Source organism: Myxine glutinosa, chromosome 5, assembly GCF_964187855.1.
Source record: "Myxine glutinosa chromosome 5, kmMyxGlut1.1, whole genome shotgun sequence".
NCBI classification, from domain to species: domain Eukaryota; kingdom Metazoa; phylum Chordata; class Myxini; order Myxiniformes; family Myxinidae; genus Myxine; species Myxine glutinosa.
Genome location: NC_136265.1, coordinates 114477138 through 114500108, shown reverse-complemented (window position 1 = coordinate 114500108; position 22971 = coordinate 114477138). Strand labels below are relative to the sequence as shown.

General features: G+C 47.1%; 1 protein-coding gene across 1 annotated transcript in view; it reads right to left on the bottom strand.

Annotated features, from left to right (window-relative positions):
- LOC137427218 (unconventional myosin-VI) overlaps window positions 1–7794 on the bottom strand; it is a 175070-nt gene extending 167276 nt beyond the window's left edge. Inside the window, 1 exon segment of the mRNA XM_078778565.1 lies at window positions 7625–7794. The gene's annotated coding sequence lies outside the window, so the exon portion shown is untranslated.
- Window positions 7795–22971: the final 15177 nt, after the last annotated feature.

Genomic DNA, 22971 nt, shown 5'->3' with positions numbered 1-22971 from the left:
GGACAGTCGAATGATTGATTTCAAATTGTTTGGAGATCTTTTTAAATCCCTTCCCAGACTCGTAGGCATCTATAACCTTCTTTCTGAAGGCCTCAGAGAGCTCTTTTGATCTAGGCATGGTGACGCTGCACACTTCAACAACAAAGAGCAAACCAAACTAAATGTCTGAGGTTTAAATAAGACACGTTCCTCCAAGATCCTCTCTAATGATGTTCTAATCATTTGCACCTTCGCTGGTGCACCTGATTGTAATTTTAGGTATTTCAAGTAGTGATAAATGTCAGGGTGTACTTACTTTTTCGACATGCGAAATTTGCATTTATGTTTATTTAAATTATACAATGGACTACAAATTGTAAATGTTTCATGATATTTGTTATATTATATCACCTTTATCTTTCAATATTGTTGAAATTAAGATCAAATAGCTGTATGTTGAAATATGTTGAAAAAGTCAAAACTTTACATGGGGTGTACTTACTTTTTCACGTGACTGTAGTACTAGTGTAGTAGTGGACTTAGTACCGACCCCTGATGCACTCCCACCTTCACCTCAAACTCACCACTGTTCCTGTCCTTCGTCCTTACAGCTGTGCATGCTCTTTTGTACATTGCCATCACAACTCTGATCAACCATTCCTCCACTCCTAACTTCCTCAATGCCCATGTCAATACTTCGCGTGGAACCCTATCGACTACTTTCTCTAGATCAACAAACCCAAGAAACAACTTCTTCCTCTTCTCCATGTACTTCTCCTGCAACTGCCTCACAATAAAGAGCGCGTCTGTCGTTCCTCTTCCTGGCATAAATCCAAACTGCATTTAATCGATCTTCACCTTCTTCCTTATCCTCCTCTCCAACACCCCTTTCCAATACCTTCATTCCATGCTCCAATAACTTTATCGCTCGGTACGAGCCACACTCCAGAGGGTCACCTTTCCCCTTGTATAAAGGGACGAGGGTACTCAGTTCCCAATCCACTGGAATGCGGCCTTCTTTCACCACCAGATTACAGATCTCTGTCATTCTCTTCACACCCCAACTTCCTGCTGCCTTCAACATATCTCCCACAACTTCCGTCGGCCCTCCCGCTTTTATTGCTTCCCCAACTTCCTTCTCGGTTATCTTCTCTGCCGTTCCTAAAACTGGGTTACTCTTTATGTTGCCATCCCATTCATTCTCTGTGTTCAACAGCATTTCCATACATCTTTTCCATCTTCCTTTAATTCCATCTGGGTCGACAACGATTTGTCCCACTTCATCCTTCAAGCAACTCACCCCCATCACATCACACCTCTCTTTCGCTATCTGCTTTGCAATCCTGAATACCGCTCTCTGACCCTCTCCCGAATCCAAGTGTTCTCCGAACATTTTCCTACATGCCTCCTGCGCCTTTGCTACCTCTTTCTTTGCAGCCTTCTTGGCTGCCTTATAACTTTCATGCTCTGCTTTTTCTGCTCCCGTACCCTTCGCCTTCTGCCACTTCTTGAACTTCTTCCTCTTCTCGTCAATCCTCTTTCCAACTTCCTCATCCCACCACCATGTTTCCGAGTGCCTCGGTGGTCCTTTTGTCCATCCACATACCTCACCAACGGCTCCCAACAGACTATCTTTCATTGACATCCAACCACGTTCAAGCTCAACCACATCATCCTCTACCCCACTCACTCTTTTTTAATGCCTCCCTTACTGTCACCTCTTTCAACCTCCATCCAATCTCAACCTTCATTCTCGGTTGGTACTTCACCCGCCGAGCTCTCCTTGCACCTTTCACCCTTATGACGCAGACAACCTAGTGGTGCTGTGAAACAGCCTCCTCCCCCGGGATCACCTTTGTGTCCCGGAGGTGCCCCCTATCTCGCCTACGCACCATCAGGTAGTCAACGGTTATCGTCGACCCACCTGACGTGTATGTAACAAGCTTATTTTCCTCTTTCTGGAACTGAGTATTACAAATCAAAAAATCAGCTCCATCAGCAAACTCCAAAATCCTTTCACCTTCTCCATTTCTCACACCATATCCGTAACCACAATGAACTCCCACAAAACCGTCCATACTCCTTCCCACATGTCCATTTAGGTCTCCTCCTACCACAACAACTTCCTCATCTTTCACGTTTTCCATCAGCTTCTCTATCGCACACCAGAACTTGTCCTTCTCTTCATCGCTTCGACTAACCTGCGGAGCATATTATCCCGAGATGACGTTCACCAAGAGCTTTCCAATCATCATTTTCACCATCATCAACCTGTCACTCACTCTAGTCACACTCACCACACTGTCTACAAACTCCTCAGAAAACAGGACACCAACACCATTCATGCCCTCCGGGCACCCTTGCCACACAAACTTGTATTTCTGTCCCTGCCTACCCTTCACCATTCTCACACCACTTCCCTTCCATCTCGTCTCTTGCACACAACATATGTCCACTCTTCTTCTGATCAATACTTCCACCACTTCTCTTGATCTCCCTGTCATTGTCCCTACATTTCATGTCCCAAACCTCAGAAACTGAGGTTCCCAAACCTCACACTCTTACGATGTCTCTCCGAAAAGACCGAATGGACAACCCTCCCATCTACTTTCTGAATAATCCTCTCCAATAAGTTCTGTCACTCAAGCTTTTGGGTCTCACTATCTGCCATGATCTTTCCTGGGAAAACCAATTTTCAAATCTGGCCTCCAAAGCAAGTCGCCAACTGGGCATCCTCCGTCGTGCGAAGTCCTTCTTTGGCACACCTGAGCTCCTCCCCACATACAAGGCTTTCATCCGCAGCTCAATGGAATACTGCTCTCCCCTCTGGGCTGGTGCTCCTGCCTCACACCTAGCTCGTCTTCACGCTGTTGAAACCAAAGCGTTCAGAATCATTGGAATCTCCCGCGATGACACTATCTCCGAGGGCCTTTCACTCATTCACCACAGGCAGGTTGGTGGTCTTTCCGTCTTCTACCGACTCCTCTCTGGCCTTGGCCCCCCAGCTCTCTCTGGGCTCTGTCCCCCAAATATTCCTACAGGTCGCACAAGATCTGCCTGCAACCCTTTTATGGTTAAACTGCCAAAATCAAGACTCTCTGCTCACCTTAACTCCTTCATTCCTCTTTTCTCCCGCCTCTGAAACAAACTCCCTCACTCTCTTCAATCCCACTCCACCCTCCAGGTCTTTAAAACAGCTGTTCACCACCATCTCTTATCTTCCCCCATCCAAAACCTTGATCTTTTCTACCCCCGCTAATTTCACCCCAAATCCACTTTTTTGAAATACCAACTTCTGTCCTGGAAGTCCTTGGTGTCCTTGTGCTTTATACTCCCCCCCCCCCCCCCTTCCCACGCCTCCTCCCCCCAAGCCCTCTCCCTCCCACACATCTCCCTGCTCTCAAATGTTGTGTTTGTGTGCTTCCCCTTCTCTCCCCATCTTGTCTTCCGCTCCCTCTTTTTATACATTTTGTTTGTCCGGTTGATTTGTTTGTGAAATAAATGTTAGCTCTTTCACGAGCCTCGATTCAGTATACAAAAAAACCCAAAAAAAAACAACAAAAAAACAAAGATCTCCACTTCGGGCTGTACCCTGCCCATATGTAGTTGTAATTGTCATGGTTCTCTTTTTGAGGCAATGTTTTTATGGCCGGATGCCCTTCCTGACGCCAACCCTCAGTCGCCTCTGACGATACGCAGGGATACGGTGTACCTATTCTAACCAGGGTACACACCGATTCTAACCAGGGTTCAAAATGTAACATTCAATTTAAATTAAGTTGTTCCAGACAGACAAGACGGATGGACAAAGTGAATAAATTGCTGTGATCTTGGTGTTTCAGAGGCAAGGTGATTCATCAACGTGTGTGACGTCCACCAGGTGATTCCACCACCTCCATTTGCCTGCTTCTCCGTTTATCTTATATTTGTCCACACCCCTAATACTCTCATTGTAGTTATCTTGTTTCACAATATTTGCTTTGTTTCTGTCTCTTCTTATTTTATCATAATATGGTGCTGAAGGCAGGGCCAGATTTAAGGAAGCACCAATGGGATATTTGTCCAGGCCCCAAAATCCAGGGGTCCCACAAAAATTATACAATACATTTATTTATTTATAAAACAAATATCTATTATTTATTCCCTTGTGTCAGTTAGCAGAGCCAGGGAGGTGGTGTATAAGGTCACATCTGCTGTGTAACGCTAGCAATTTGACTTTCCCCGACCGGAATCTGATACATTTGTGTTAATGTTCCATCAAAATCACTTTATCAATTTGATATCACTTTATTAAGCTCAAAATGATAATCTAAAATCCCTTTATAATCTAATTAGTGTCGAGTTCCTTATTATTGACACATTGTTGTTAATTTACTCCCTCGCCCCAGAAAAATGAGGCGTCTCTCTCTGCAGCGATTTCAAAACGTCACTTTATAAATCAACTTCCTGTTTATAATAAACTTTCTGATCAACCAAACTACCCACACGATACTCATTCGACAATAAGTGCTGAGTCAGGCTTCATATTGCGTTCAGAGTGCATCTTCATATTTGCTTGTGTTGCAGCACAAACACAAACTAACATTGCAAACGGTTTTATGGGTCATCTCATCTCAATACTCACAGAGATGAACTTCTAAAATGGGTCGTGATGTCCATCTGTCTGTCTGTCTGTCCTTCCGTCTGTCCCTTTGTCTTCCGGTCGTCCGTTAACTTTTTGCCATTTTTGCTATTCTTCCCTTATCTGGCCGATTGTTCTAAAACTTGACAAATTAACACAAAACAGTAGCCGGCACAATCGCTCGGGCTTCGACTTTTCGATTTTGGACCATAGGGGCTTCTTGGGGGGAGAGGGGATTACAATGTGCAATGGAGAGGTTGTTATGTAAAATAGGTTGTTATGGAACAATTGACCACCGACTACTGAACAAGGACAAACTTGAAAATTACAAACTGCGAGGGACTAAATTATCCACCACCTGGACAGACGATAAGAAAGCTTGCGACAGTGTCCCACATTACATGCAAATATACAAAATCAATCCCCAAATAATCAAACTGATAGAGAAAGCAAAGGAGCTCTGGAATACCACATGGATATTACAGCACTCAGAAGGGAATATCGAAATACCACATGTGAAGATACGGCATGGAATCTTCCAGAGAGACAGACTTTCCCCCCTTCTGTTTTGTCTGGTTCTGGACCCACTAAGTAACCTCATTAATGAACAAAGAAACGGATACACCTTACCAACCAATAGAAGAACATCCAATGAAATATGAAATGTGACGCATCTACTATACATTGATGATTTAAAGCTCTTCTCGTCAAACGACAAAAAAATTGGCAGAACAACTAAAACTACAAAAAACAGTTTTCCGAGGACATTCAAATGGCATTTGGACGAGACAGGTGTTCCAAGTGCACATTTGTACAAGGTAAACCAACAAAAACAGAAAACATAAAAATTTACCTTGAAACAACAATACAGCAGTTAGAAAACGAAGCATCGTTCAAATACCTCGAAGTAGGAGAGGGACACAAAATATGTCACAAACAAATGCACAAAACAATTCCCAAAGAATACCTACATAGAACAAAGCTGATCCCGAAAACATACCTCTCCCCAAGAAACAAAATCAAAGCCATAAACCAACTCGCAGTACCAGTGTTCCAATGTAGCTGCGGAATAATAAACTGGGCCCGATCAGAAATCAACAAGTTATACATCAAAACAAGAAAACTCCTTACAATCCACAAAATGTTTTACAAAAACCAGTGATCACACAACGAGACCACGAACCTGCAAATCAGCATGTGGTAAGTGAGGAGAGGGGCATGTGTGGTAAGTGAGGAGAGGGGGCACATGTGGTAAGTGAGGCGAGGGGGAACGTGTGGTAAGTGAGGAGAGGAGGCACGTGTGGTAAGTGAGGAGAGGGGCACGTGTGGTAAGTGAGAAGAGGGGGAACGTGTGGTAAGTGAGGCGAGGGGGCACGCGTGGTAAGTGAGGAGAGGGGGCACACGTGGTAAGTGAGAAGAGGGGGAACGTGTGGTAAGTGAGGCGAGGGGGCACGCGTGGTAAGTGAGGAGAGGGGGCACACGTGGTAAGTGAGAAGAGGGGGGACGTGTGGTAAGTGAGGAGAGGAGGGACGTGTGGTAAGTGAGGAGAGGAGGGACGTGTGGGAAGTGAGGAGAGGGGGGACGTGTGGTAAGTGAGGAGAGGAGGGACGTGTGGTAAGTGAGGAGAGGAGGGACGTGTGGGAAGTGAGGAGAGGGGGCACGTGCGGTAAGTGAGGAGAGGGGGCACGTGTGGTAAGTGAGAAGAGGGCGAACGTGTGGTAAGTGAGAAGAGGGGGCACGTGTGGTAAGTGAGGAGAGGGGACACGCGTGGTAAGTGAGGAGAGGGGGCACGCGTGGTAAGTGAGGAGAGGAGGCATGTGTGGTAAGTGAGAAGAAGGGGAACGTGTGGTAAGTGAGGAGAGGGGGCACGTGTGGTAAGTGAGGAGAGCGGGCACGTGTGGTAAGTGAGAAGAGGGGGAACGTGTGGTAAGTGAGGAAAGGGGGAACGTGTGGTAAGTGAGGAGAGGGGGCGCGTGTGGTAAGTGAGGAGAGGGGGCGCGTGTGGTAAGTGACGAGAGGGGTCGCGTGTGCTAAGTGAGGAGAGGGGGCACGTGTGGTAGGTGAGGAGAGGGGGCACGTGTGGTAAGTGAGGGGGAGGGGGCACGTGTGGTAAGTGAGGAGAGGGGGCACGTGTGGTAAGTGAGGAGAGGGGGAACGTGTGGTAAGTGAGGAGAGGAGGCGCGTGTGGTAAGTGAGGAGAGGGGGAACGTGTGGTAAGTGAGGAGAGGGGGGAACGTGTGGTAAGTGAGGAGAGGAGGCACGTGTGGTAAGTGAGGAGAGGAGGCACGTGTGGTAAGTGAGGAGAGGGGTACGTGTGGTAAATGAGGAGAGGAGGCATGTGTGGTAGGTGAGGAGAGGGGGGACGTGTGGTAAGTGAGGAGAGGAGGCGCGTGTGGTAGTGAGGAGAGGGGGAACGTGTGGTAAGTGAGGAGAGGGGGGAACATGTGGTAAGTGAGGAGAGGAGGGACGTGTGGTAAGTGAGGAGAGGGGGTACGTGTGGTAAATGAGGAGAGGAGGCATGTGTGGTAGGTGAGGAGAGGGGGGACGTGTGGTAAGTGAGGAGAGGAGGCATGTGTGGTAAGTGAGGAGAGGGGGAACGTGTGGTAAGTGAGGAGGAGGCATGTGTGGTAGGTGAGGAGAGGAGGAACGTGTGGTAAATGAGGAGAGGGGGGACGTGTGGTAAATGAGGAGAGGGGGGACGTGTGGTAAGTGAGGAGAGGGGGGCGTGTGGTAAGTGAGGAGAGGAGGGACGTGTGGTAAGTGAGGAGAGGAGGGACGTGTGGTAAGTGAGGAGAGGAGGGACGTGTGGTAAGTGAGGAGAGGAGGGACGTGTGGTAAGTGAGGAGAGGAGGGACGTGTGGTAAGTGAGGCTAGGGGGGACGTGTGGTAAGTGAGGATAGGGGGGACGTGTGGTAAGTGAGGTGATGGGTGAATGAAAGAAGAATGAATGACGGATTGAATGTGAATCGTTGTTTTTGGTTGGAAAACTGAAACTCAGTTCATTTCCGGAAACGCAAAACTCACCTGAGAATGAGAACACCTTTCACCTTGGTCCGACACGACAGGTTTGGTTTAGTCGTTCCCTTTGTTTCTTCGTTCCTTACACACTCCTTGCGATTCCCCCCAAACCCCGTCTGCTCCTTGCCTTTCGACTCCTGCGACCTCACGGAGAAGCACCGAATTTGCGTCATGACGTCATAACGTCATTTAACTACGCCTTTGGGGATCAGATCAGTTCATCACAAAGTGCGGAATGGATTTCTACCTTGGCTTGCCTCACCTCCCCTGTATCACCTCTTCAATATTGTTTATAATATTATATAAAGTTACCTTGAGAGGAGTGTCGATTCATGAAGATCGAGGCCCATCAAAGCCTTCGATATTTAATAGTATTAATATTATTACCAACCTATGGTTTTCTGTCCGTGTTATATCGTTTTTAAATGTTCAACGTCAAGTAAGGAAGCAGCACGTACCAGTCAGTAGGCCGACCAGTACCATTATTATTATTATTATTATTAAAGAGTTTGGTTTAATATGACTCGGTCAGGATTCAAACCACCAAGGCTGCTCGATATGAACCATTACCTCCACCAACCCTCACCATTTACCTCCACCAACCCTCACCATTTACCTCCACCAACCCTCACCATTTACCTCCACCAACCCTCACCATTACCTCCACCAACCCTCACCATTACCTCCACCAACCCTCACCATTACCTCCACCAACCCTCACCATTACCTCCACCAACCCTCACCATAACCTCCATCAACCCTCACCATTACCTCCACCAACCCTCACCATTACCTCCACCAACCCTCACCATTACCTCCACCAAACCTCACCATTACCTCCACCAACCCTCACCATTACCTCCACCAACCCTCACCATTACCTCCACCAACCCTCACCAACACCTCCACTAACCCTCACCATTACCTCCACCAACCCTCACCATTACCTCCACCAAGCACCAACCCTCACCATTACCTCCACCAACCCTCACCATTACCTCCACCAACCCTCACCATTACCTCCACCAACCCTCACCATTACCTCCACCAACCCTCACCATTACCTCCTCAACCCTCACCATTACCTCCACCAACCCTCACCATTACCTCCACCAACCCTCACCATTACCTCCACCAACCCTCACCATTACCTCCACCAACCCTCACCATTACCTCCACCCACCTTCACCATTACCTCCACCAACCCTCACCATTACCTCCTCAACCCTCACCATTAACTCCACCAACCCTCACCATTACCTCCACCAACCCTCACCATTACCTCCACCAACCCTCACCATTACCTCCACCAACCCTCACCATTGCCTCCACCAGCCTTCACCATTACCTCCACCCACCTCCACCAACCCTCACCATTACCTCCACCAACCATCACCATTACCTCCACCCACTTTCACCATTACCTCCACCCACCTCCACCAACCCTCACCATTACCTCCACCAACCCTCACCATTTCCTCCACCAGCCTTCACCATTACCTCCACCCACCTCCACCAACCCTCACCTCCACCCACCAACCCTCACCTCCACCCACCTCCACCAACCCTCACCATTATCTCCACCAACCCTCACCATTACCTCCACCCCACCTTCATCATTACCTCCACCCACCTTCACCATTACCTCCACCAAACCTCACCATTACCTCCACCAACCCTCACCATTACCTCCACCAACCCTCACCATTACCTCCACCAACCCTCACCATTACCTCCACCAACCCTCACCATTACCTCCACCAACCCTCACCATTACCTCTTCAACCCTCACCATTACCTCCACCAACCCTCACCATTACCTCCACCCCACCTTCATCATTACCTCCACCCACCTTTACCATTACCTCCACCCACCTTCACCATTACCTCCACCAACCCTCACCATTACCTCCACCCACCTTCACCAGTACCTCCACCAACCCTCACCATTACCTCCACCCACCTCCACCAACCCTCACCATTACCTCCACCAACCATCACCATTACCTCCACCCACTTTCACCATTACCTCCACCAACCCTCACCATTGCCTCCACCAGCCTTCACCATTACCTCCACCCACCTCCACCAACCCTCACCTCCACCCACCTCCACCAACCCTCACCATTATCTCCATCAACCCTCACCATTACCCCACCCACCTTCACCATTACCTCCACCCCACCTTCATCATTACCTCCACCCACCTTCACCATTACCCTCACAATTACCTCCAACAACCATCACCATTACCTCCACCCACTTTCACCATTACCTCCACCCACCTCCACCAACCCTCACCATTACCTCCACCAACCATCACCATTACCTCCACCCACTTTCACCATTACCTCCACCCACCTCCACCAATCCTCACCATTACCTCCACCAACCCTCACCATTGCCTCCACCAGCCTTCACCATTACCTCCACCCACCTCCACCAACCCTCACCTCCACCCACCTCCACCAACCCTCACCATTATCTCCACCAACCCTCACCATTGCCTCCACCCCACCTTCATCATTACCTCCACCCACCTCCACCAACCCTCACCATTACCTCCACCAACCCTCACCATTACCTCCACCCACCCTCACCATTACCTCCACCAACCCTCACCATTACCTCCACCAACCCTCACCATTACCATTACCTCCACCAACCCTCACCATTACCTCCTCAACCCTCACCATTACCTCCACCAACCCTCACCATTACCTCCACCCCACCTTCATCATTACGTCCACCCACCTTTACCATTACCTCCACCCACCTTCACCATTACCTCCACCCACCTACATCATTACCTCCACCAACCCTCACCATTACCTCCACCCCACCTTCATCATTACCTCCACCAACCCTCACCATTGCCTCCACCCCACCTTCACCATTACCTCCACCCACCTACACCAACCCTCACCATTACCTCCACCAACCCTCACCATTACCTCCACCAACCCTCCCCATTACCTCCACCCACCTTCACCATTACCTCCACCCACCTTCACCATTACCTCCACCAACCCTCACCATTACCTCCACCCACCTTCACCATTACCTCCACCCACCTTCACCATTACCTCCACCAACCCTCACCATTACCTCCACCCACCTTCACCATTACCTCCACCAATCCTCACCATTACCCCCACCCACCTCCACCAACCCTAACCATTACCTCCACCAACCATCACACTTACCTCCACCCACCTTCATCATTACCTCCACCCACCTCACCAACCCTCACCATTACCTCCATCAACCCTCACCATTGCCTCCACCCACCATCACCATTACCTCCACCCACCTTCACCATTACCTCCACCCACCTCCATCAACCCTCACCATTACCTCCACCATTACCTCCACCCACCTCCACCAACCCTCACCATTACCTCCACCAACACTCACCATTACCTCCACCAACCATCACCATTACCTCCACCCACCTTCACCATTACCTCCACCCACCTTCACCATTACCTCCACCAACCCTCACCATTACCTCCACCCACCTTCACCAGAACCTACACCAGAACCTCCACCAACCCTCACCATTACCTCCACCCACCTCCACCAACCCTCACCATTACGTCCACCAACCATCACCATTACCTCCACCCACTTTCACCATTACCCCCACCAACCCTCACCATTACCTCCACCAACCCTCACCATTGCCTCCACCAGCCTTCACCATTACCTCCACCCACCCTCACCATTATCTCCATCAACCCTCACCATTACCTCACCCACCTTCACCATTACCTCCACCCCACCTTCATCATTACCTCCACCCACCCTCACCATTACCCTCACCATTACCTCCACCAACCATCACCATTACCTCCACCCACTTTCACCATTACCTCCACCCACCTCCACCAACCCTCACCATTACCTCCACCAACCATCACCATTACCTCCACCCACTTTCACCATTACCTCCACCCACCTCCACCAACCCTCACCATTACCTCCACCAACCCTCACCATTGCCTCCACCAGCCTTCACCATTAACTCCACCAGCCTTCACCATTAACTCCACCCACCTCCACCAACCCTCACCTCCACCAACCCTCACCATTATCTCCACCAACCCTCACCATTACCTCCACCCCACCTTCATCATTACCTCCACCCACCTTCACCATTACCCTCTGGTAATGATTTACCCTCTGGTAATGATACTCTGGACACCAAGGATTTTGCTACTGGGGTACAAACATATGTTCCGGACTAAATCGAGTTTGCTGATTCTGAATCTGAAGTCAGAATTTCTCAGCACGTCAGGATTTTGAGTTATACATCTGGTCCAATTACAGTCGCTTGACCTGGTGGGTGATTTTGAATAATCATGAATTATTATTTTTTGTATTTTTTGTTGCAATTATAGCAATACAAATCTTGTGGAACATTATTTCTCATAAAAAGAGCTTTAGAATGCACTTTAAATGATTTAGAATGGATGAACACTGACCAAGCTATGAATTTTTAAATAACATTTTCCACGCAGCATTACAATTTTTCATGCCGCTTCCTGGAAGGAGTTAATAACTTGATACGAAAATGTTTAAATGCAATGTGCAGATTTGAGGAACATATCAGGTTTGGAATTAATATCATGCTAATAGTATCTATATATTTTCAGGTGATAACCTAATATATTTTTCTGTATATTTTCAGGTTAAGCATGTGTTCCTACAGGTATCATGAATGGGCGAAGCTGTGTGAATGAGCCTGATAACTTTTGTTATATCTGTGGGAAATACACTCCACGTAGCCAGCGCAAGAACCTTACCAAGAGGGTGAAAGCTGCTTACAAGTGTTATTTTGAATATAAAGTTGGAGACCAAGACAAGAGCTGGGCACCTCATGTTTGCTACACCTTGTGTAACTCTGGGCTTGCGCAGTGGATGAGTGGCAAAAGGAAGGGATGCCTTTTACTCTGCCAATGATATGGAGTGAGCCAAGGAATCATCACTCTTACTGCTACTTTTGTATGACAAAATTTTAGTTTCAGACCTGGTCACTCTACTCTGGACATGCTGCTTCTGCTTTCTCAACAATGGATGGAGGTCCTCAACGCCAAACAGGAAATTAGAGCTGTCTCCCTTGACATATCACGTGCCTTCGATACGGTCTGGCACCCTGCTCTGCTCACCAAACTCTCCTCCTTTGGTATCCATGGAAATCTCCACGCATGGCTGGCGGACTTCCTCTCTGGTCGTAGTCAACGTGTGGCCCTGAATGGGTTTCTCTCATCTCCTCTTCCTGTTCAGGCTGGAGTTCCCCAAGGCAGTGTTCTGGGCCCTGTGCTTTTTCTGGTCTTCATCAATGATCTCTCCGACTCTCTTGAAAATCCTCTCTATCTCTTTGCTGACGACTCTACTCTCTGCCGCTCCATTCCTCATCCCTCAGATCGGCAGTCTGCAGCCTCCTCACTCTCTGCAGACCTGGACAAAATCACAGACGGGTCAAACAAGTGGAACATGTCTTTCAATCCTGACAAATCTCACACTCTTACGATGTCTCTCCGAAAAGACCAACTGGACAAACCTCCCATCCACTTTCTGAATAATCCTCTCCAAGAAGTTCTGTCACTCAAGCTTTTGGGTCTCACTATCTGCCATGATCTTTCCTGGGAAAACCACATTTCAAATCTGGCCTCCAAAGCCATTCGCCGACTGGGCATCCTCCGTCGTGCGAAGTCCTTCCTTGGCACACCTGAGCTCCTCCCCACATACAAGGCTTTTATCCGCAGCTCAATGGAATACTGCTCTCCCCTCTGGGCTGGTGCTCCTGTCTCACACCTAGGTCGCCTTCGCGCTGTTGAAACCAAAGCATTCAGAATCATTGGAATCTCCCGCGATGAAGCTAACTCAGAGGGCCTTTCACTCACTCACCGCAGGCAGGTTGGTGGTCTTTCCGTCTTCAACCGACTCCTCTCTGGCCTTGCCCCCCCCCCCCCCCCCAGCTCTCTCTGGGCTCTGTTCCCCAAATATTCCTGCAGGTCGCACAAGATCTGCCTGCAACCCTCTCATGGTTAAACTGCCAAAATCAAGACTCTCTGCTCACCTTCGCTCCTTCATTCCTCTTTTCTCCCACCTCTGGAACAAACTCCCTCATTCTCTTCAATCCCACTCCACCCTCCAGGTCTTTAAAACAGCTGTTCACCACCATCTCTTATTTTCCCCCATTCAAAACCTTGATCTTTTCTACCCTCGCTAATTTCACCCCAAATCCACTTTTTTGAAATACCAACTTCTGTCCTGGAAGTCCTTGGTGTCCTTGTGTTTTATCCTTCTCCCACCCACTTCTCTTCCCACGCCTCCTCCTCCCAAGCCCTCTCCCTCCCACACATCTCCCTGCTCTGAAATGTTGTTTGTGTGCTTCCCCTTCCCTCCCCATCTTGTCTACCGCTCCCTCTTTTTATATATTTTGTTTGTCTGTTTGTGAAATAAATGTTAGCTCTTTTACGACCCTCGAATCTGTATGCAAAAAAAAATTAAAAAAAATGTTGCTGTTTCTCAACGAAAACCAAGTCAGAAATTGTATATCCAGATTGTAAGTCTGTTCTGCAGCCGGTCCTCCATGACTTGGATTCTCCTGTGACAGTTCCACCAGAAGCTGCTGCAGATGAAAGCGATGACAACTCTGATGATGCTAAGGGTGATATGGATGAACTGTACGAACCTGAGTATGAAGAAAAGACGCCACACTTGCTAAATCAAGAAGAATTAACCGATCTGGTGAGAGATCTGTCATTGTCAAAGGAGATGGCTGAAGTGTTGGGTTCCAGACGACAGCAATGGAATCTCCCAGAGAAAGGAACCAAATTGTCCCACTTCCATGATCACCACACAAACTTAGCCCCTTTTTAAAGATAGAAAATGATGTTTGTTTCTGTGCTGATGTTCAAACCAAACATGATGGGTGATTACTGCTGGTTCCAACAACGGGAGACTAATATTCCACACACAAGCGCAAGAGCAGATGTCTCAGGCACTTCGGAACGGTGGGGCCTACGCTGACTATATTACAAGGAAGAGTGTAAACTTGAAGTGTTGTTTCTGAATCACTCACAATGGGGCAGATTTCCCTATCAAGTTTACACCCTTCCTAAGATTACCATGTTCTAATGTTTTATCAACTTCTTTTTCTGCAACTTGTTTATGTTATTGGTTTGTATACCACACATTACACACGGAAATCAATCATTGCCACCAACCTGCCTGTGAATCAAAGTCATTACTAAGCACTGATATTACATGTACAATGTGGCGATCTGCAATAATAAAGTATCAATATAGCATGCCGGATATCATTAATACGTATACGTATCTTGAAAACCTGACGATCTTTGTGCTAAATTCTGACTACAGATTTGAAATCGGCGGCCCAGATTTAGCCAAGAACACCTGCTCTCCGAGACAGCATTTTGTATCGCACCAGACAAAAAGTTTTGTTTTTTCCCAGTGTTATTGTTTAGTGTGTATTGTTTAACGTGTATTGTTTATTGTGTAACGTGTATTGTTTATTGTGTAATGTGTATTGTGTAGTGTATTGTTTATTGTGTAGTGTGTATTGTTTATTGTGTATTGTTTATTGTGTAACGTATTGTTTATTGTGTCGTGTGTATTGTTTATTGTGTCGTGTGTATTGTTTATTGTGTAACGTGTATTGTTTATTGTGTAGCGTGTATTGTTTATTGTGTAACGTGTATTGTTTATTGTGTAACGTGTATTGTTTATTGTGTGGTGTGTATTGTTTATTGTGTAACGTGTATTGTTTATTGTGTAGCGTGTATTGTTTATTGTGTAACGTATTGTTTATTGTGTCGTGTGTATTGTTTATTGTGTAGCGTGTATTGTTTATTGTGTAACGTGTATTGTTTATTGTATAACGTGTATTGTTTATTGTGTAGCGTGTATTGTTTATTGTGCAACGTGTATTGTTTATTGTGCTGCGTGTATTGTTTATTGTGTAGCGTGTATTGTTTATTGTGTAACGTGTATTGTTTATTGTATAACGTGTATTGTTTATTGTGTAGCGTGTATTGTTTATTGTGCTGCGTGTATTGTTTATTGTGTAGCGTGTATTGTTTATTGTGTAACGTGTATTGTTTATTGTATAACGTGTATTGTTTATTGTGTAGCGTGTATTGTTTATTGTGCAACGTGTATTGTTTATTGTGTAGCGTGTATTGTTTATTGTGTAGCGTGTATTGTTTATTGTGTAACGTGTATTGTTTATTGTGTAACGTGTATTGTTTATTGTGTAGCGTGTATCGTTTATTGTGTAACGTGTATTGTTTATTGTGTAACATGTATTGTTTATTATGTAACGTGTATTGTGTAGTGTGTATTGTTTATTGCTTGATTATTCAAACTCAAGTAATATAAAATCCATCCTGACCATGTGCATTGTGCATTCACCTTTTACAAACTCCACATCGTTTTATCCGAAACCCTTTTGTAATTGATCATCGAGCGAACCGAGAGCAGCCTCAGGTCCATGGACACGTCATTGACAGTCTGCTGAACCCAGTTCTGCAGGCACATTTGGTGTACACAGAGGTCCACAGTGCCCCGGAGGTCGTACCCACATTATTACCCCACACTTTATTTAAAAAAACGGTGCGATATTGTAATCATGTCCGTCCGTCCATCCGTCCGTCCATCACACCATCTCATCCTCCGAAGCGCTTGGGCAGAATTTCACCAAACTTCGTAGTTATGATCAACACAATGGCAAGAAGGTGCGAGAGCAATACCATTTTTGGGCTTGGGCATGGTCAAATACCAAAAAAGGCAATTATGGGCACATTTTAAAGCCTTTAAAAAAATGAAATTTCGCATATAAAATAAACATTGAGAACGCATGAAAATATATAACGATATATTGGATTTGACATGCCTACTCCCTCACGTTCACGCCCCAGCTGCCCCAGGGGGTGGGAACTTGGGGTCATGTGTCAAAAACAGGAAAAAAATTAAAACATTTTAATATGGGTCATTCCTGGAAGAACCTTTTGCTATCTTTCAAATTTCCTTCACATGGAAAGCATGGGGATTTGCGATGGTGCACCATGGACTTCACTCTAATTACTTCCGGCACCAAAAGGAGGACACCTGCACGCAGGTATGTTTTCACCCCTATCCATTTGTGGGTCTGTCTGTTTGTGAGCATGATATCTCAAAAAGTTGTGGACGGATTCGGCCGAAACTTGGTGGACTGGCTGGTGTGTGACAAGGAAGAATGGATTCGAGTTTGGTGATTATCAGGATCCGGATCGAGATTTTTTTTTTTTTTTTTTTTGTATACAGAGTCGAGGCTCGTGAAAGAGCTAACATTTATCAAACAAACAAATCAAACAAACAAGCAAACAAAGTATATTAAAAGGGGAGGGGTCGACAAGATGGGGAGAGAAGGGAAGGAGGCACACAAACACAACATTTGAGAGCAGGGACATCGGGAGATGTGTGGGAGGGAGAGGGCCTAGGGGGAGGCAGGAAAGGCATAAAACGCAAGGACACCAAGGACTTCCAGGAAAGAAGTCGGCACCTCAAAAAAGTGGATTTGGGGTGAAATTAGCGGGGGTAGAAAAGATCAAGGTTTTGGATTGGGGAAGATAAGAGATGGTGGTGAACAGCCGTTTTAAAGACCTGGAGGGAGGAGTGGGATTGAAGAGAGTGAGGGAGTTTGTTCCAGAGGTGGGAGAAAAGAGGAATGAAGGAGTGAAGGTGAGCAGAGAGTTTTGATTTTGGCAGTTTAATCATAAGAGGGTTGCAGAAAGATCTTGTGCGACCTGTAGGAATATTTGGGGGACAGAGCTCAGAGAGAGCTGGGGGAGCAAGGCCGGAAAGGAGTCGGTAGAAGACGGAAAGACCACCAACCTGCCTGCGGTGAGTAAGTGAAAGGCCCTCGGAGATAGTGTCATCGCGGGAGAGTCTAATGATTCTGAAAGCTTTGGTTTCAACAGCGTGCAGACGAGCTAGGTGTGAGGCAGGAGCACCAGCCCAGAGGGGAGAGTAGTACTCCATTGAGCTGCGGATGAAAGCCATGTATGTGGTGAGGAGCTCAGTTGTGCCAAGGAAGGGCTTCGCACGACAGAGGATGCCCAGTCGGAGACTGGCTTTGGAGGCCAGCTTGGAAATGTGGTTTTCCCAGGAAAGATCATGGCAGATAGTGAGACCCAAAAGCTTGAGTGACAGAACTTCTTGGAGAGGATTATTCAGAAAGTAGATGGGAGGGTTGTCCAGTCGGTCCTTTTGGAGAGACATCGTAAGAGTGTGAGATTTGTCTGGATTGAAAGACATGTTCAACTTGTTTGCCCAGTCTGTGATTTTGTCCAGGTCTGCTGAGAGTGAGGATGCTGCAGACTGCCGATCTGAGGGATGAGGAATGGGGAATGGAGCGGCAGAGAGTGGAGTCATCAGCAAAGAGACAGAGAGGATTTTCAAGAGAGTCAGAGAGATCATTGATGAAGACCAGAAAAAGCACAGGGCCCAGAACACTGCCTTGGGGAACTCCAGCCTGAACAGGAAGAGGAGATGAGAGAAACCCATTCAGGGCCACATGTTGACTACGACTAGAGAGGAAGTCCGCCAGCCATGCGTGGAGATTTCCATGGATACCAAAGGAGGAGAGTTTGGTGAGCAGAGCGGGGTGCCAGACCGTATCAAAGGCACGTGATATGTCGAGGGAGACAGCTCTAATTTCCTGTTTGGCATTGAGGGCCTCCATCCATTGTTGAGACAGCCGAAGCAGCATGTCCAGAGTAGAGTGATCTGGTCTGAAACCAAATTGATGATCAGAGATCAAGCCATTGGAGAAGAGGAAAGATTTCATATCCGAAGCAATGATGGATTCCATGTCTTTGCTGATAATTGGGAGAAGGCTGATTGGTCTGTAGTTGCTAGGATCTGTTTTTGCACCTTTTTGGGGTAAAGCGGTGATGTTGGCTGATTTCCAAGCAGATGGCAGTTGACCTTGAGCAAAAGAGAGGGTGAAGAGAACAGAGAGAGGGAGTGAAAGAGCGGAGGAAGAGGATTTTTGGGCCCGTGGGCTGATGCCGTCAGGTCCAGTTGCAGAATCAGAGTCGAGGGTTGATAGAAACTTTTCCACCTTGTCAGGAGGAAAGGACACGGAGTCCAGGAGCAGCTGGGTACGACTGGGTACGGTGGGTACAGAGAGGGATGGGTTTGGGACACAAGATTTAGAGGCAAACACAGAGTTGAGGCATTCAGCTTTTTCACGTGCGGAGTCAGCTGTGTAGCCGTTTGAGGTAAGGGAGGGGATGGAGGGGGAACAAACACCAGAAACAGATTTGACCAGACGCCACCAGGATTTCGAAGAGGGAGACAGATAAGAGAGTTCGGTCTTGAGAACGGAGAGATATTGATTCCTGGCTCTCCTGAGGGTGGACACACACTTGTTTCGGGCTTTGTGAAAGGAAATGAGATTTCCTTCCGTTGGCTTTGCTTTCCAGGAGACGAAGGCAAATTGTTTCTGGGCAACAGCCTCACCACAAGATTCCGTGTACCATGGACAGGAGGAAGGGTATGACAACTGAAGACGAGATGGGATAAATCTGTGCATGAGAGAGAGAGCAATTTACTTTGGAAGAATTCCCAGGATGAGTTGATGTCAGAGGTGGTAGAGATGGGAGACCAGTCCAGATGATTGATGGCTGCTTGAAGACCGTGCCAGTTGGCCTGAGTTAAATGCCAGACTCGTCGACGTTGAGCAGGCTCCCTGAGAATGGTCAGAGAGATGTCCACTTTAACAAGCACATGATCAGATGAGCCGATTGGAGCAGAAGAAGAGCAGCAGACATTTTCAGGGAATTTAGTCATAACCAAGTCCAGAAGAGAAGATGCTCCGTTGACTGAGATCCGGGTCGGGAAATTGACAGATTGTGTCAGTCCCAGTGAGTCGCAGAAGTCCTTTGCTGAGGAGCCATGGCAAGAATGCGGCAAGAATACGAAAATAGTTGAATGAATGGGGGCACAAATCGCCCCTCCCTTTATATGGAACGGTTTCTCTGTATGCAACTTTAAAACAGGGACTGAAAACTAGTTTCTCAGCTTCTACTGGACAAAATCGGCTGCAAATTTCAGAAGTGAATGCTTTGTACATCGAGGTAATATGTTCCAAATTTCAGCAACATACATTTCCGCATTCTTGAGTTTTCTTAAGAAAACTCTCAAATTAAGAAAACTCTCAAAAATAAACTCTCAAATAAACTCTTAAAATAAACTCTTAAGAAAACTCTCAAAAATAAGAAAACTCGATAAACCACCCAAAGTGCTCACGGCGAGGTCACGTCTTTTCGAAGCTGTTCCATGCGCTCACGCTTTCGAAGCTAAGTGATCCTTCTCAATCGTGTTTTTGTCGAGACTGTATCTATCCTTCGGTGTATGTACCTAGAGCGTATCTTTTGGAAAATTTTCGGTGCTAATTTTTCGTACATGTATACACAATCGTCGGTTAATGCGTATCGAGTATTCTGCGGCCTCGTTCTCGTAGGCTTGGCTACCGTACCGTCTCCGACCTTGTGGTTTTGTTTTTCTCTTAGCGATTCGTCAAATCCGCCGCAATTATTTTCGTTCACTGTTTCGTCCCAGTCGTTCACCCCATACCTCCTTGTTTAATATCTCTGCTCACAAAAAAAAAAAAAAAAACCCCAAAAAACTATTTCCTTCCCAGGTCTTATTCGTTTATTTGTTGTTCTTATATGTTCGTTCGTTCTTCGTACGCGATCACGTGGTTATAAATGTATAATCTCTCCCCTGAACAACTATTTTCTCTCATATATTATAACACCCTTTTCTTCTTTTCCTACAAAAGGATGCTTTCGTCTTGCTCACCAAATCTATTCATTCCAAAAAATATATATAATACCATCTCTTACAGTTCCTCCTTTCTACATTCCCTAAACTATCCAGAACTCCACCCCTCCTCCAGCGTCCTCAAACGTATTTTTGACTCGAAGGTCTCAAACTCATTTTGCAAAAAATGTTCGTTTCCCATGAATCGTACACTTTCTAAAATCCAATCTCACCCCTCCCCTCCAAATCTTCCCCATCATCCCTCCCCTTCAAAACTTGCCCATCACCCCTCCCCTCCAAATCCACCCCTTTGCCCCTCCCCTCCAAATCTTCCCCATCACCCATCTCTTTCAAATATTCCCCTTTGCCCCTCCCCTCCAAATCTTCCCCATCACCCATCTCTTTCAAATCTTCCCCCTTGCCCCTTCCCTCCCCTCCCTCCTAAACTCCCCCCACACCCCTCCCCTCCGAGACTCTCCCTCGCTCCTCCCCTCCTAGACTCCCCTCTCACCCCTCCTCAAAGCATCCTCCCTGCTTCTTCCCCCTTCCAACTTTCACCTTCATCTCCCCCAACCTTCTGCCTCGCTCTTCCCCCTCCTCAAATAATACCTCACTGTGCCTCACCCAATCTCCATCAAACCTTTTGTCCACCCCATTCTTCCCTTTCTCCAAGCTATTCTGAAATCTCTGACACACCTTCAACAGCTCTCCCTACCTCTTCCTCCTCTTCCACATCTTACCCTACCCCTCCCCCCCCTGTTCTGGACCCGATGCTCCCCCTTCCTCTTCATTAACGGTATGGACCTCAAACATCCGGGGCCTCCGCTCAAACTTGACTGATCTCTCCATACAGGTTGCTTCTGACAAACCAGATGTGATCTGCTTAACAGAAACTTTCCTCCTTCATGATGTCTCTGATGCCTTGGTATCTCTCCCAGGTTACTCCCTCCTCCGGTATGATAGACCTGAGCCTCGTCCTGGAGGTGGGGTTGCTATCTTTATAAAAAACTCTCTTCCTCACTCGCCCTCCACTGCCCTCTCTCCACCTCACCCCCAGGAATTACCTTTGGCTACGGCTTCCCCTTCGCTCCCACCTTTTGTTCATATGTGTGTTGTACCGTCCACCAAACAGCGATGACTCCATCTACATCTCGCTGTCTGATAATATGGACCAACTTCTATCTACCCATCCCAACTCTCTCTTCCTCATATGTGGTGATTTCAATTGTCACCATGCCAGTTGGCTGGGTGTGGGTTCCTCTCTCACCAGTCATGGCACCTCAGCAAAGGATTTCTGTGACTCACTGGGACTGACACAATCTGTCAATTTCCCGACCCGGATCTCAGTCAACGGAGCATCTTCTCTTCTGGATTTGGTTATGACAAACTTCCCTGAAAATGTCTGCTGCTCTTCTTCTGCTCCAATCGGCTCATCTGATCATGTGCTTGTCAAAGTGGACATCTCTCTGACCATTCTCAGAGAGCCTCCTCAGCGTCGACGAGTCTGGCATTTCACTCAGGCCAACTGGCACGGTCTTCAAGCAGCCATCAATCATCTGGACTGGTCTCCCATCTCTACCGCCTCTGACATCAACTCATCCTGGGAATTCTTTCAAAGTAAATTGCTCTCTCTCATGCACAGATTTATCCCATCTCGTCTTCAGTTGTCATACCCTTCCTCCCGTCCATGGTACACGGAATCTTGTGGTGAGGCTGTTGCCCTGAAACAACTTGCTTTCGTCTCCTGGAAAGCAAATCCAACGGAAGGAAATCTCATTTCCTTTCACAAAGCCCGAAACAAGTGTGTGTCCACCCTCAGGAGAGCCAGGAAACAATATCTCACCGTTCTCAAGACCGAACTCTCTTGTCTGTCTCCCTCTTCCAAATCCTGGTGGCGTCTGGTCAAATCTGTTTCTGGTGTTTGTTCCCCCTCCATCCCCTCCCTCACCTCAAACGGCTTAACGGCTGACTCCGCACGTGAAAAAGCTGAATGCCTCAACTCTGTGTTTGCCTCTAAATCTTGTGTCCCAAACCCATCCCTCTCTGTACCCACCATACCCAGTCGTACCCAGCTGCTCCTGGACTCTGTGTCCTTTCCTCCTGACAAGGTGGAAAAGTTTCTGTCAACCCTCGACTCTAATTCTGCAACTGGTCCTGACGGCATCAGCCCACGGGTCCTAAAATCATGTTCTTCCGCTCTTTCACTCCTTTCTGTTCTCTTCACCCTCTCCTTTGCTCAAGGTCATCTGCCATCTGCTTGGAAATCAGCCAACATCACCGCTTTGCACAAAAAAGGTGCAAAAACAGATCCCAGCAACTACAGACCAATCAGCCTTCTCCCAATTATCAGCAAAGTCATGGAATCCATCATTGCTTCAGATATGAAATCTTTCCTCTTCTCCAATGGCTTGATCTCTGATCATCAATTTGGTTTCAGACCTGGTCACTCTACTCTGGACATGCTGCTTCTGCTTTCTCAACAATGGATGGAGGTCCTCAACGCCAAACAG